Source organism: Mesocricetus auratus, unplaced genomic scaffold, assembly GCF_017639785.1.
Source record: "Mesocricetus auratus isolate SY011 unplaced genomic scaffold, BCM_Maur_2.0 Super-Scaffold_100014, whole genome shotgun sequence".
Lineage (NCBI taxonomy): Eukaryota > Metazoa > Chordata > Mammalia > Rodentia > Cricetidae > Mesocricetus > Mesocricetus auratus.
The window spans coordinates 9970504-9984746 of NW_024429197.1; the positions used below are offsets into that span (position 1 = coordinate 9970504).

The 14243-nt window shown below is 51.2% G+C and overlaps 1 protein-coding gene across 1 annotated transcript in view; it reads right to left on the reverse strand.

Moving 5' to 3' along the window:
• Window positions 1-14243, reverse strand: part of Slc9a1 (solute carrier family 9 member A1) — a 53603-nt gene that overhangs the window by 13001 nt on the left and 26359 nt on the right. The gene's annotated exons all lie outside the window — the stretch shown is intronic.

The following is a 14243-nucleotide window of genomic DNA, read 5'->3' on the forward strand; positions in this document are numbered from 1 at the left end:
GGCTGGAAAGGTAAAGGGACTTGCCCAAAGTCAGAGCAAGTCAGTAGCAGAACCATGAGGGAACCTAGGTCTGATGCCCAGCTCCCAGCCAACTCCACAGTTCTGAAGTTTTAGTTCTCCTAGCCTCCCTCCCCATCAAGCCATCCTGACAGCCACCAACTATTTCTCCAAGTATTTCTCCATCGGTAGCATCCATTCTCTGTTGTGGACCCCAGGTTTGGTTACAGAGTCCCACGTTCCCTATGAGCTCTTTGGTTTGGTTTTGCAGTGGGAATGTGGGTGAAGACCTGGGCACCCAAATGCAATGCCAGCTGGGTCAAGAGGTAGTGAGCTCTTTGCTCAAGAATGATGCTCCCTCCTCTCCCCTACCTAGCAAGCTGACTTGAAAATACCCACAATCCTCAAGGACCTGCCTGACCAGATCCTTGCCTTCATTTCCCCCTTGGGAAAGAAGGACATTTCTACCTCTAGCAAAGAACATCCAATGTCCAGGTACTGACCGGGGCAATATGAGCACCACAACAGTCCAAATACAATGCCAAGCTCCTAGGAGACGCTGACAACATACTAGGGAAAAACACATCTCTATCTTAGGGTAGGAAGGACCCTACCTTGTACATGTTCCACGTTTCAAAAGTCACCTCGTGTGCTGAGAAGCTGTCTAGGCTGTAGGGTCTACCAGGAACACCCAATGTTCAGCTGGCGGGTACATCTCTTGTCCCATTCCCCTCCCCAGTCCCTATACTCAAACTCTTCCAAGTTTCCCAAAACGAGCCTGTCTTTTTCCAGTTGAGAGGCCCCAGCTGTGCGGCTGGTGAAGTGTACATCTGCCTCCTCATCCGGGTCCTCCCTGACCAGCCTGTCTGCCGAGGGCAAAACAGGACTCCCTCTTGTGCCTCCTCTCAGCCTCCGAGCCACAGTCATCACCTTTCTTCCTGCCCCTCAGAGGCCAGGCAACCAGCTACAGAGTGGAGACAGACCACAGCACCTTACCCAGAGATCTGCACTGCCCTGAAGCGGAGGCTGTAGGTCTGCTACACTGTGGATCTGAGTGATTCTCAGGCTCCAAGTTTTAAAGGGTTAGTAACAGGCGGTGACAGATCCTTCAAGAGGTCAAGTGAGGCTTTTAGGTCACTGAGAGGGAAGTAAGGGACCCCCACTCACAAAGTTCTCTCCCTGCATTTGGTTCACCATGTGCTGCCCTGCCCCCACCATGTGCTGTTCACCACAGACCCAAAGCAAGAGGGTCATTCAATCTTAGACTGAAACCTCCAGAACTGGGCCAGGGTTGGTGGCTTGCTGGGTTAAAGTGTTTGCTGCCCCAGCAAAGGACTGGAGTTCAGATCCCCAGCACCCACACACATCCTAGGTGGGTGTGGCAGACCACCTATAATCCTGCAAGGGTAAAGGGAATTAGGGATGACCCAGAGCAAGTTGGCTGGCTGGACTAGTTGAATCAACCAGCTCTGGGCTCAAGGGAGAGACCCTCCCTCAACGTACAAGGTGAAGAGTTATAGAAGCAGACACCCAACTTTAACCTCTGACCTACACACACACACACAATGTACACACCCAAGGTAAATACACACATACACACAATGTAAACACATATATACACATACACACACCCAATGTAAATACACACACACACATATACAAAATGTAAACACATACACACAAAGCAAAAAACAATACCCTCTAAAACTGAGCTTAAAAGTTTAAAATTGTTTTTAAATGGCATTTACTCATAGGAAACTGAGTCAGTTGAGTTTAGGGGAGTAGATTTCTTTCTTTCTTTCTTTCTTTTTTTTTTTTTTTTTTTTTTTTTTTTTTGAGACAGGGTTTCTCTGTATTGCTTTGGAGCCTGTCCTGGAACTTGTTCTGTAGACCAGGCTGGCCTCGAACTCACAGAGACCCGCCTGCCTCTGCCACCAACGCCCAGCAAAGGGAGTGGAATTCTTTTTTTTTCTTTTTTTTTCTTTTTTGGTTTTTCGAGACAGGGTTTCTCTGTGGCTTTGGAGGCTGTCCTGGAACTAGCTCTTGTAGACCAGGCTGGCCTCGAACTCACAGAGATCCACCTGCCTCTGCCTCCCGAGTGCTGGGATTAAAGGCGTGCGCCACCAACGCCCGGCATGGGAGTGGAATTCTTATAATGGGCCAGAAAGCAGCTTACAAGGTCAAAAATGCAGCTCTAGGGACTGGTGAGATGGCTCAGTAGATAAAGGTGCTTGCTGCCAAGCCTGATGACCCAAGTTTGAACCCTGGGTGCCACACAGTGAAGAGAACCAAGCCTTACAGGTTGTTTTCTGATCCCCACAGGCAGGCTATGGCACTCCCACACATACACACAAATAAATAAATCCTTTTAAAAGTACCACACCACCTCCCAAAAAAGAGTCCAGCTCCAGTCAGCTGACCTTCCTTGACTGTCGTGGTCTGCTCTACAGAGTCAGCAACAACAGTGGCCTAAGGAGACAGAGTCTAAAGAGACAGTGCGGAGCACGCAGAAGACAGCATCCACCCCCACCTAGCAGCAAGGCTGGGAAAACGCCTCCTCTGTGCTCATCAGGCCATTCAGAGCTGGTGTACAAAGATGAGCTGGTCACAGCTCCTGCCTGGACAGAGTGAGTGAGCGAAGCAAGCTGGGGCAGTAACGTGGAGGATGCTGGCTGTTCTGACATGTCCCCTGGGCCAGCACTGCGCTGGAAGCACGCGCCATCTCACTCAGCCCTCCTCACGTTGGGTAGTACAGCTACACTGCAGCACGCAGCCCTGCGAGGAAGGATTCTGCTCCGGCATGGGTGTCTCGGGCCTGGGGAAAAGAGCTCTCAGTCACTTGCTGGAGTGTCAGTACTTTCCTAGGCTGGCTCTGCTGGGCCCTGGGGACCTCTGTGAGGAGCTCATGGGGATGGCCATGCTTTTCTGGAATGAGTCCTCTATGGCAGGTGAACAGCTGGTGCTCTGAGAGGCAGGATGTGTCCTCGCAGGCTGCTCAGGCCTGGGTTTGGGGTCTCTTGACCAGGGGACAATGTGCTTTCTCCTACTGAAGACAGCTCCCGGGGTATCTGGTCAGCACTCACGTCCCTGGCATCCTTCCCCTCCCATCCCGTCTCCCCAGTCTTCTGTTCGGTCTTTTTTCCTAGTATTCTGCAGTGGGGCTTCAGCCCTGAGGGGCCTCTAGACTGAGCCCAGGCTACAGTAAAGGGCTCGATCTCTTCACTCCTGGCTTCTTGCCTGCAGTGGGCGGCACATTACTGGAAAGTGCTTGAGGGAGGGGCAGCACCTCTCAGGAGGAGGAGACTCCTTGGGGAAAGGAGCGTGCCTGCCCATGGTCTGTCCTAGCTTGTTCCTCTCCCAAGGTCAGTTTTTCCCACCCTGTATCCCCCAACAGTCCCCAAACACAGGGGACTGGCTGACACCTGCAGTGAAAGGGGCGAGGGCGACAGATGGGTCCCGGCGTGGTGACAAAGGGTCAGACTGAGGCAAGAGTTCAAGAAATGGGGCTCCGCCCCGGCTCAGATTGACAGTGGTGATTTAGCTGCGATGGAATCTGGGTAGGGCAGACATAGTTAGAACCAGATCTAGAGACAAGGGAGCTAGAATGGACCTCAGAGAGCATTTAATTCTCCATCTTATGGTCAGTAAGAGAGACCAAGTGACCTATCAATGGCCACAGACCAGTTCCACAGGAGCTGTGCGCTGCAAAATCAGCGATCCCCTTACGCCCCACAGCGTCTTTCCAGGCATCCTGTCCACACAGAGCTGTGAGGCAAGACGGTGTGGAATTCCACATCCCCAGCCTTGCACAACTCTTGAATGCAGCTCTAGTCTGGCCTCCCCGTGGGGAGTGGCTGTGGAGAGGTGTTCATTCCTTCCCGTTGAACATGTGTGCGTACAAACGCAAACTGACAGAAATGTCACTAGATTTTGGATTGACTGGGGATTCTCAAGGCTCTCTGCAGCTGCTCTGTCCCCCACCACGAAAACGTTTTATTCATATTTCTCAGGCTGTCCCCATCTGCTTGGGTGGGCACAGTAAAGCAGGCAGGGCTGTCCCATGTTACCCATGGTTGCCAGGGTGACCACATGTTTCTGGTTCCGCTTGTCACGGGCTTCCCTGGCTTGGGAAGTCACAGGGGGGAAGCTGGGAAGATGGATCTCTGAGGCCCCCCAGTGATCCCCTAGCCACTCCACTTCCAGGCCTGAAGGCTGCTCTGGGGCTGCAGTTCAGCCAGTGCCCAAGGGATTTCTGTCTCCATTGCACAGTGACTCCATTTCTTAAGTCCCTCTTCAGCTGCCTCAGCGGCATTCTCCACGGCAGCAATGGGAGGCGAGGCCTCACACGAGAGCTCCTGTGACTCCAGGCCTCAGCAGTGTGTGCTAACCATGTTGATCTCATCTGCTCCCCACCATGGCTTCGAGAAGACCCAAGTTTAGATGAGGAGACTGAGGCATAGAATGGTCAATCAAGCAACCTGGCTTAAATTCACAAAGCCAATAACTGTTACCCACTCCAGGCCCCGGAGTAGGTTCTTAGTCATTCATACCATTACCTCTAGCTACATTCCCAGCTGGTTTCCCAGAGGACCCACCCAGCACCAAAGCGGCCAGGAGCAGTTCCCTGAAGACCAGAGGCAGCCATTTTTTTCCATGAGCCCTTCTTCCTCAGGGAAGTCCTTGCACAGTTCCTCTCTCACAGCCCTCTTGAAGATCACCTGCCTTTGAAGGCATCCTCCCAGGAACTATGAGTGAGCACAGTCAGAAGGCTCTTGGGATAACAGGTGGCAGTTACTCAGACATGGTTTCTCACTGTGACCTCATCGGGGGTGGGGGAGGGACCCAAGAAGCAAAAGGAGCTCAGATTCAGCCACTGCCTCAGCATGTTCCCAGACAGACATGCGGGAGACGAGACTGTGTTCCATTGCCCACCCATGCTGCATTCCCACAGCTAGCAAAAACTGGGTTCTAATCAGGGTAGGTAACTGACTAGCAGGGTGGCCTTGCCAAGTTACTTCATGGCTCCCGTCCTCAGTTTGCCCACCTGTAGCACGGCAGTGGGTAAAAGTAGATGGAGTAGGAGATAATAGAGCTAAAGAATGCCAAGCAGGTATGGGAGTGCATTCCTATAACCCTGCTGACTTGAGATGCTGAGGCTGGAGGACCACAAGTTTGAGGCCTGCCTGAGCAACTCTGTGGGAATTCTGATGTCCAATGTAAAATGTGACAATCACTCTATTAACCTTTTCATCAAGGGCCAACAAGATGGTTCAGAGGGTACAGTTCTTGTGGTACAAGACTGGTGACCTGAGTTTGGATTTCTGGAAACCAAGTAAAAGTGGAAGGAAAGCTGGGTGGTGGCGGCGCATGCCTTTAATCCAAGCACTCAGGAGGCAGAGGTGAGTTCAAGACTAGCCTGGTCTACAGAGTGAGTTCTAGGATAGCCAGAGCTATACACCGAGAGACCCTGTCTTGAAAAACAGAAACAGACCAAAAAAAAAAAAAAATGAACTAAAGGTTGAAGGGAGTAGCTCAGGGTTCGTGATCATCTAGGATGAACAAAGCCCTGGGGCTGCTCTCCAGCACCAGGAAGGAGGGAGGGAGGGGGAGGGAGGGAGGGAGCTGGTAATGTTCTTCACTCTGCTGGACTTCACATGATCACAAGTCACTGGACAACACATTGTCCAGCACAGAGAAAGGAAGACATTTAGTGACACTCAGACTCTGATGTGAGGAGCAGTGCTTGGGTCTTCACATGTCTCTTTACATATCACACCTGATCCTTATTTGATGGGTAACAAGAAGGATCAGAGAGGTAGGGTGACTGGACCAAGGTTCCATCACTGGGAAGGGCTGCCAAAATTAGCATCCAGGTCTCCTAATTGCCAGTTCTTTGAGCTCCACGAAATTTAAGCCTGTCAGGATCAACAGAACAAGAATTCAAGTCTGCCATATGCCTCCCCCACATAAACAGTCAGAAATAAATCTGCTGGAAGTACCTGGGCAGGAACCATCGTGGTACCCAGAAAAGCCAGTCTCTCTCTGTGCCTCTCCCCAGCATTTCCATACAGCAGCTGTCTCTAGTTTCCATCCACACATCAGGGAGTCTTTCTAGATTGGGAAAGGAGAACACAAAGGGTCCCACCCCTAGGAATATCAAGTCTACAAATTAAGCAGCTAAATTTCTACCTGAAAACAACAGCGACACTGAGCTGTCTGGGCTAGGAAAAGATGGAACCAGGGAGCCAAGAGCAGGTCCAGGCCTGATCTGCTCTCTAGTAACCCTGAGCCCTGTGTCTTCCAGGCTTCCACCACAGAGCCTTTTTCTGTGTGTCATCAAGCCAGAGTCGGGGGCTGGACCCAGAAGCACCTATATTCTGTGATGTGGCAGAGGTGGCTGGTGAAAGACAGAACAGAGAGATGAGCCACAGCCAGTGGGAGAGAGCCAGCAGCCTGGAGGAAGCCAGGTGATGAAGCCAACAGTCACCTCTGCAAGGCCTGGTGGGAGAGGCTGCTCTAGACACAGATCGCTGTGACCAAGGACTGTGTGCACATCTTCTCTCAGTTCACAGGCACTTTTTCTTTTCTGTTTTTAAATTCATTTATTTTAAAAACAGGGTTAGCTCTGTAATCCAGGCTGGCCTCAAACTCACAGCAATCCTCCTGCTTCAGCCTCCCAAGTGATGGGATTAAAGAAGTGAGCCTTTGTTTTTCTCTTCACTCTTCTACCTCCATCAACCCCTCTTCCCAGTTGCCAGAAGCTTCCTAGTCCTGCTTCTGTGTATACAGTGAGCAACTCTTCATCTTGAACTTCTACCCACTTCCCAAAACCCAGTCAGGCATCGCCTCCTCTAGGAAGCCCTCCCTGCACACTCCAGACTGAGCCTGCTGTTCCTCCAAACTGAAAATGTGCTGGACTCTCTACTTTAGCGCCCATCTGCTGGGCACCCCAACACAGCCCGAACCCTGAAAGGATGACACTCGGGAGGAGAGGGTTCAGGGGACAATGGGAGCCTCCTAACTCCTCAGATGCCTCTCAGAGGGGGAGGAGAGAGGGGACAAAGCAGGGAGCAATGACCTCTAAGACTTCTGAGGCTCCGGGGCTCGACAGTGCAAAGGACACTGGCCACAGGCCTGAGACACATGCAGAGCTGATACTGAGGACCCAGATGGTCTCCCCTGACCTTCAGGCCTCCCCCACCTACATGGACTGCAGCCAAGTCCTCCTGCCATCAGCCTTCACCCTGTGGCTCACAGACCCTTCCGGTGACCTCAAACCCATCCCATCCCCCTCCTCCTGCTCTAACAGCAGCGTGTCCTGTGTCCCAGTGTCCCAGGCCTTCAGTCACCAGAGCTCTCCATAAAGCCACAGTCAACGAATTCCCTCTCGCAGTGAGGCAGGTGATGACTCACACAGGGTGAAGGGAAGGACAGGGACCAGGACAGCAGTAAACAGTGTGTGTTGACAAGAGACAGGATTGGCAGTAACAGCAGTGACAGGAGAGGGCCCAGCAGCCAGCAGGGTCGTTACCTGGAAGGGAGACCAGGGGCTGTGTGGGGCAGGTCAGTGGGGTCTCAGGATCCCAAGTCTCAGCACTAGTAGGGGGGACCATGTGATCCACACTGATTTCTTTCCATTTTCTCAGAATGGACACAGGCTGCTCTGGTGGTTTTATTTTTGGTTTTTTGAGGCAGGGTTTCTCTGTGTAGCTCTGGCTGTCCTGGAATTCACTCTGTAAGCCAAGCTGGCTTCAAACTCTGAAGAGATCCGCCTGCCTCAGCCTCCCGAGTGTTGGGGGGAATTAAAGGCGTGTGCCACCAACGCCCCACACCAGCTTGCTTTAGTGATTTCAAGCAGGCCCATGTTAATTTGAAAGTATCTGCTAGTACTATGTACGTTTGCCAATGCTAAGTGCTTTTAGAAGGCAACTGTCTCCCTGACTCTCCTCTTTTCTGTACAACCAGCCCAGCCCCCACCGCTAAGCTGACTTTGGAGATCTTCAAACTTTTCTGCTTCTCTAGTTTTGTTTCGTTTTATTTTCAAGTGCTAAGAACAGATTCCAGGGGCTTCTAGCGTGCTATGCAAGTACTCTACCAGTCGCATTTTTCATACATTAGTTAAAGTAATAAATTTAAGTTTTAAAATTATGTTTAAGGGGCTGGAGAGATGGCTCAGCAGTTAAGAACACGTGCTGCTTTTGCAGAGGACCTGGGTCAGTTCCCAGCACCCATGTCAGGTAACAATCACAGCTCCACAGCGTCCTCTTGTGGCAGCTACAGGCACTGCATGCACACAGAGACCACACATATGTGGAGGCACACTCATACACACAAAGTAAATACTTACTAGAAACGATACAAAACAAACAGCCGGGTCGACTGGTGCACACCTTTAACCCCAGCGCTCAGGAAGCTGAAGCAGGCGGATCTCTGTGAGTTTGAGGCCAGTCTGGTCTACAGAGCGAGTTCCAGGACAGCTAGAGCTGCATAGTGAGAACCTTAATCCCAGATCCAAGGGAATACCACACCTTCTTCTGGCCTCCTCAGGTACTGCACTCATGTACATATACTCACACAAATAAAAACGAGGACTAAAATGCTTTAAAATGAGCAAAACTATGTACCAGTGGTTGACTCTCCTCTGAGGACTCCGCTGCAAAGCCTCACCCAGTGTCTCAACCCTAAAGCACTTGTGGGGTTATTACCCTCGTTTGGAGACACAGACCCAGCTGCCAACATGGCTCACAGGCTAAGTCACTTACTGTGAGGCCCAATTGCCCAACCCCACTCCCTGGTACCTACAAAGTGGGAGGGCAGAAGCAACTCCCCAAAGCTGTCCTTTGACCTCTACACATGTACCATGGCGCACGTGCATGCCTCCCCCAACAGAAAACATTTTTAAATATTTATTTATTTTGTGTACAGTGTTCTGTCTGCATGTGTCCTTGCATGCCAGAAGAGGGCACCAGATCTCATTATAAATGGTTGTGAGCCATCATGTGGTTGGAATTGATCTCAGGACTTCTGGAAGAGCAGCCAGTGCTCTTAACCTTGAGCCATTTCTCCAGCCCCAGAAAAATAATTTTAATGTATTTTTTAACATCATAAAGAGATTGGGTGTGAGGCAGGCAGTGGTGGTGCACACCTTTAATCCCAGCACTCGGGTGGCAGAGGCAAGTGGATCTCTGTGAGTTTGAGGTCAACCTGGGCTACACAGAGAAACCCTGTCTCAAAAGAGAGAGACTGCGTTTGATGGAGCATGTCTGTAATTCATCACTTGGGAGGCATGAATTTGAGGCCCGTCTGGGCTCCATAGTAAGTTCCAAGTAAGCCTAGGATACAAAGCAAGATTCTGTAACAAACAAATGGTACACAAGCCCAGCGTTGGTGGCATACGCCTTTCATCTCAGTACTTGGGAGGCAGAGGCAGCCAGATCTCTGGGAATTAGTGGCCAGCTAGAGGCCAGCCAGTACAGGCTCCAATTACACAGAGAAACCCTGTCTTGAAAAAATAAACAAACAAACAAAAAACTAAATGATACACAAGAAAGAGGCTAGAGTATGCCCACTTACCCCAAGGACACACAGCCGAACCTGCAGAGTGTGTGAAGTACTTCAAACAGGGGGCGGGGGAACCCGGTCCTCCCTTCACACCCTGACCTGTGGAGTCAGCTTACTGTAGACAAGGCCGTGCCTGACCCATAACAGAGCAATTCCCCGCAATGGCATTAGAGTGAAAGGTGGTTTCTTGTGCTCTGATAACCTCTACCTAGAGCCCCAAACAGGCCTTGCCTGTGTCGTTGGCAGTGTCACCAGGCAGCCTTGGTGTCTGGTTTCAATGTACCTGTATCCATGGCACCCCTGGCACTGGAAACACCTAACTGATATTCCTGGCAGTGGAAGCTCCTCTTGGCTCCCCAGATTTCAACCTTGGGGTGAGAATGAGGTGAAAACAGAATGCTGGAGCTTACAAGAAACCTGGAAATGATCTAGTGTCAATCAAGTCACTGTGTCTTCCTTTCACTGCTGTTGGCCCTGGTGTGTGCCTGCCTGGCTGGAATTTCGTTCCCACAACCACTCCATTTCTGCCTGGCCTGTCCCATGGGATGCTCCAAGGACCTGCAGAGTACCGTGCCTCATGGCTGAGGTGTGGCAGCAGGGCCTATGGAGAAACAATGCTCTCGTGTTTCAGAATCTTTCAATGCTTCTGTTGTTAGAAATCTTAGATCCATGAGAACACTGGATTTTCCTTTCTTTTTGGTGGGGTAAGATACAGTCTGCAAAATGCAGACAAGACAGAACTGAAGTTGAGCACATTAAATACCTGCGGTTCCTAAGCGACCCTCTCAGCCTGAGACCTGTCTAATTCAGAAGCATCTGAGAGTTCACGGCATTGTGTTACACAGAATTTGCACTTGAGCAGGGACATAAAGGAGCAGCAAGAAGAAAGCAGCACAAAGGGAAGCCTACAATTCCCAGGGAAACTCCCTGCAGAAAGTGAGTCACAGTGCCCCATTTTCAGCCGTCACAGAGGAGGGCAGGGGTTACAGGAACCAGGCTCAGGTGCTGCTGGCTCTGTCGGGGAGAGAGAACAGGACCCCCCGCCCCCCCCAGGGAGGGGGCAAACAGGATCTGTTATGTGCTATCATTATCGGTGATAGAGAACGGGTACCCACCGTCTGTGAGTTACCTGAGCACTTTGGTAACCTCTCACAGGACCATAGAGATACCAGGGAGAACTGGTGCAGGCTTGTACTTGAGAAGCTGAGGCAAGCTGGGCCTGCCTGAGCTACAGAGCAAATCCAAGGCTACCTTGAACAGCTTATGGAGACACTAGCAAAAAAAAACCTTGAAAATGGCTTGAGGACATAGCCTAATGGTAAGCACTTCCCTGCCTTATTCATGACCGTGGATTTAATCTCTAGTACTCTAAAACGATGGGGAGAGGGAGAGGAGGAAGAGAAAGAGAAGGAAGACAGGAAGAGGCAGTGGTGGCGGTGGCCACAGCAGCGGCAGCGGCAGAAGATGACTGAGAAGGCAGGGCTGATGTGGGGACTCTGGAGGAATGCACGGGTGAGTCTGCAGAACAGCAAGGATGCAGGCAACTCCTTCCCGTTTCTCCTTCAGTGGCTCACGCCCATCTGTGGCATCACTCATTACTCCTCTGTGGTTTTCACATCCCATACCCCACCATAGCCAGAGGCTGCTTCCTTTTAGACCTGTGACTTCTTAGACCCCTTCACTACTCCTCTGATAACAACTGGTCCAAGCACACGATTGCTGGGACCACTGCAGCAGTGTCCATCAGACTCCTTCATCCACCGTAGCACCTGGGGCTCTTCCTATCCCAGCGGGGTGGCGCACACCTTTAATGCCAGCACTCGAGAGGCAGAGACAAGCGGATCTCTGAATCTGAGACCAGCCTGGTCTACATAGTCATTTCCAGGCCAGCCAGGACTATACAGTAAGACCCTGTCTCAAAAAGCCAAACCAAACAAACAAGAAAAGAGTGACACACTTTTGAAAGTTAAAGACTAATGCTAGGTGGTGTGGTGCACCCTTCTAATCCCAACACTTAGCAGGCAGATGGTGTTAGTGTCCAGGCATCTGTACTGGCCTGCCTATGGGGTTCTGACAGGATACGTCTCAGCTGTGGCCACTAAGACACCACCTGTGCCTATTGATTATGCTCCCTTTTATTTTATTTATTTATTTATTTATTTATTTATTTATTTATTTATTTTTGGTTTTTACAAGACAGGGTTTCTCTGTATTGTTTTGGAGGCTGTCGGTCCAGCCCAGCCTTGAACTCACAGCGATCCGCCTGTCTTTGCCTCCCGAGTGCTGGGATTAAAGGCGTGCGCCACCACCGCCCGGCTATGCTCCCTTTTAAAAGGACCCTGCCCACCTTCCATCCTCTCTCTCTCTGCTCTTCTCCCTCTCCTCCTCTTTCTTCTCTCCTCTCTCCTGCTGCTCCTGTCTCCAGAGGTCGGTCTCCATACTTCCCTTTCCCTTTTTAATGATCTCTTTCTCCCCAAAACAAAAAACAAAAAACCCTCTGCTTGAACCCTGTCACATGGCATCTTTCTTTCAAGCACCACTTTTCTTAAATTACAACAGATGGATCTTTGAGTTAGGGGCCAGCCTGGTCTACAGAGGGTGTTCCAGGTCAGCCAGGGGTAGAGAGACAAAACCCTCCAGATACTTTGCTCCACAATAACCCTCCCTCCCACTCTCCTGACTGTCTTGTTTTATCCTGAATCCCCCCTTAGAGTCCCTCTGTATCTGCATGGGTGGATAGCATTTTCTCTCCTTTCCCTCAGGTCCCTCCACCTCCTCCGGAAGGTCCTTCTCCCATCCCATGCTGCATGAGTAGGCTCTTGTCTACCCTTGCTGCCATGTTCCTGGCACCTAGACTAGTGCCTAGCACACAGTCAGTCTACAACTGATGACTGACCTATAAATGATTATCTCTTGCTTTATCCTGGTCCAGGTGATTCTCAAGATCGCAGAAGACCATAGATAACAGTGGACCGCCAGGGTGGGTCACCTTGTCCCTGGGAAGCCCTAAAGAGACAGATGCCGTCTCATCACACTGAATGGAAGACTGATTTGTTTCCCCTTGGGACCACAAGCAAGCGCCTTACTCCAAGCAAGGACAGTCATGTCCTTTTACCTTTGACTCTGCAGCACCAAGCCCAGAGCTTGACATAGGATGACAAGAATCAAGCCTGTCTGGTCCAGCAACTGGCCGTATGAACTGAACTCTAGCAGAGCTGGCCTTTTCCGGTGAGGTCTAGAGAGGCACCCACCGAGGCAGAAGGGAGAGGAGCAGAGTGCTGGCACAGGTGGGATATCTCCATTGGGAATAAAGTGACAGCAAAGACTAGACAGGAAGTTGTTGGATGAGCACCCAGCACTCCTGTCTCTGGTTCTCATAAGAAGCAGTGGAAGACAGACAAGTTCACAGAAGTCCACAGACTCGCCCAAAATAACACAGGTGGCAGTACAGACAAAAGTCCTGTCAGGAGTGCTGACTCCCAGTCCAGTGCTCACCCAGGGCTAGATGGGACAATGTCACACATTTCTTTTGTGAGCAGGGTCTTATTAATCCACTGAGTAAGACAAGCTGCAGGGCTCTACCTACTCAGGACAGCACCCTGGAACATGGGACAGCTGTCTGGATGCAGTTGAGAAGTCTGAGCTCCAGGGAGACCAGCAATGGCCCCTGTGTGATACCAGCAGAGTGGGGAGACCCCATCCTCCCACATCCACATGCCTTGAGAGACTAGGAAGCTGCACTGAGAGGGAGAAAGGGCCAGAGCCAGGCCCACACTAGTGATCAACAAACCTGGGTTCCAGCGCCTACACACCAGGCGCTTTGAACCAGCCCTTGCCTTTCTAAGCCTGTTCTTCCTTCCATGTTGGTATAAGCAATGGCTGTGGTTCAGGGCAGCTGGAAGAAAGAAGAACATGAACTGCACACTGACAAATGTTCTGTTTCTAGGCAGATGATGGGTAGAAAGCATTTACGATGGAGCTGGGATGCCAAGAGGCTTGAGTGTTCTAAGGGGAAAGGGATATCTGCCCTACATGGTTCGGCCTGCTATGACTGTCGCTAGTCCTGACTTGGGTCCTACAGGAGCACAGCATGGGTGTGGAAGCAGAGGGGCTGGGCCGTCTGCTGCAACAGAGGTCATGTGTTGCCTGCACCTCTGAATCTCAGGCCAGCTCCGTGCCAGGCCCTAAGGAGGCAAGGGCTCAAGGGTCAGTAAAGCAGCTCACCCTAGGGGCAGTTACTCTAGAGCTGGAAGGTCAGCATTCTGGGGCCTGGGGACAGGACCCACGTGCAAGGTACGAGGGGCTGGTAAAGATGGCTGAGAGGGGAGGCTCCAAGGCTAAGAGGAAATCCCCTGCTACTGACTAGCCAGGTACTTAACCTCTAACTCAGTTCTTCACCTGGGAAGTGGAACTCAACCATTTCCATCTGGAAGGGCTGCTCTAAGCAGCCGAAGAGCTGAAAACAGTCAGCTAAGGGGACCATCCCATCTTGGCACACCCCATTTCTAGCCCTAAAATAGCCCTCCAGCATCAGGATACGGCTACCAGAGGAGCCAGAGGCCAGGCCCCACTCACAGGCGGCACAGCATAAACACCCAGTCCCTGTTGGTCTTCAGGCTAAGCCTGGCTGCAAGAGTCACAGAGGACTTGTAGGGGAGGCTGCTTTTTGAAACAAAGTCTCTCTA